The following is a 1978-nucleotide window of genomic DNA, read 5'->3' on the forward strand; positions in this document are numbered from 1 at the left end:
TGTTTTTAAATTCCATTTTGCCACACTGTAAATGCAGTCACTGCTGCAGGTCTCCGTAAAAATTGAAAGGTGGGGTGGGTAGGCAAACATGTGGGCAAAATATTCCCCTGGGACCTACAAATGTAGGAACTGGATCCAAAAAGCACTAAACAAGAAATCCATCAAAAAAGAAGGGGGTTGGGACTAAGAGGGAGAAAAAACTGCATGTTAAAACTACCTAAATATTTGAAAGTACACAGGTTGTACCTTCTGTTAGTTTCTCTGAAACTGAAGATCCAAAAATCTCTGTAGGTGAAAAGCAGAGACCCACACACATTCAGCTCTGAAAAGGAGCTGAAGAGGGTTCAGCTGTGGACCAACAGCTTCCTCCCTTGCTACATGGTCTAGTGATAAGATCAAGCAAAAGGTGATTTTTTTTTTAAAATATATTTTTTAAAATAACTTCATCTATTCAGTTGTTTTGAGTTTTGAGGATGGGCCCAGCAGAAGAGGGGGCAAGAGAAAGGAAAAAGGTGTTTTGAGTCACAGTAACTGTGGCCAGCTTTAAGGTTATGTCTGAAATCAGAGAGGACAGGAGAGGACTATGTACGATTTTCCCACCTGGATCATTTGTGTGAGAGAGCTGAAAAAGAAATGCATCCCTCTGGGCTTAGAACTAACCCAAACGCTAAAGGATTTTACCTTATGTTGAAGATGATGAGAGCATTATCTTTAGCAGGAGCCATTTTTTAGTGGTTGAGGTCTCCCCATATTCTTTGGCTTTGTCTGTTAGCTTAAAGTGCCTCTTAGAAACTCAAAAGCTTATTTTAAACAGAAAGTATTACCAAGAATAAGACCATCTAGTTTTTGAGGCATCAGTGTTAACGAGAACTTAGTTTTCCTGTTTTCTATCTGTGATACACATTCATTAGCTTATACAGAATAAGTCAAATGTTTGGCACCACTTAAAAGTTGCTTTTATCTTGAAGTAAGGGAAGAGAAGAATTTAGTTATATATCTGTCAAAGCATAGCCCTATACAGACACTGTATACCCTATAAAGCCCTTATATATATATACACACACACATGCACAATATACAGCCCCGTAACAAGTTATCAGTGCTGTTACCATACAAGACAAAAAGGCATCCATCCAGACGTTTCAGAGAAACAATACACTGTGAAAACACAAAGTCTAATCACAAAAGCCCATTCTGATGCAGTGTACGTGCTTTATGTGCAGGGCATACCAAACAGTGCATAAATCCAGCACTCAGACTGTAAATAGCTGAATTGATTGCTCTGGGGATTCAAACTACAGAACCAGCTATGGGACCAAGGATGCCAAAAGTCCTCACCTTTACTGTCATCCTGTGTAGAGATTACAGTTCAGCAGCAAATCCCACACAGTCTGCGCTCCAAAATTATTCATGAACAATATAAGACAAATAGATTTAGCTTGTGCTAATAGCCCATTCTGAAGCTATTTTAGCTCTTCTATTTCATTTGAGACTTCAGAATCAAATTAAAAACAACCAGGTTACTTGATGTGCACCCTTTGAACTCAGAATAAGTGTGGTTGTTTAATCTGAGTCAGAGCATTTGTAAGTACGTACACGCAAACAAGAAAAGTATCTGAGATTTTAGCATGTTGCTACTTCTGAAACACCTACACATCAAAGAGTGAAGTCTCCTCATATTGGCTTTTGAAGGAATGGTGATAAATAGCACGAGAAGATATTCATGGAAGACTCATCCTTCCAATTTGCAAGGTAGTTGGCCAAACCTACCACCAGGGTAGAGAGGGCCAAAAAGGTGATGCAGAATTGATTATTTAATTGATGGGTCACTCCATAGTACCCTGTTGCTGCAATTTTCACTTCAAGACACACAGAACTGTCATTTCTGGTACATCCAACTCCATGCTGCTGTTCCCAAGCTTGGCATTCTCAGCAGAAATTGCTGCTAGTCAAGATAGACGTATTACTAAGGGGGGGG

Source organism: Nestor notabilis, unplaced genomic scaffold (assembly GCF_000696875.1).
Source record: "Nestor notabilis isolate BGI_N333 unplaced genomic scaffold, ASM69687v1 scaffold12704, whole genome shotgun sequence".
In the NCBI taxonomy this organism is placed as follows: Eukaryota; Metazoa; Chordata; class Aves; order Psittaciformes; family Psittacidae; genus Nestor; species Nestor notabilis.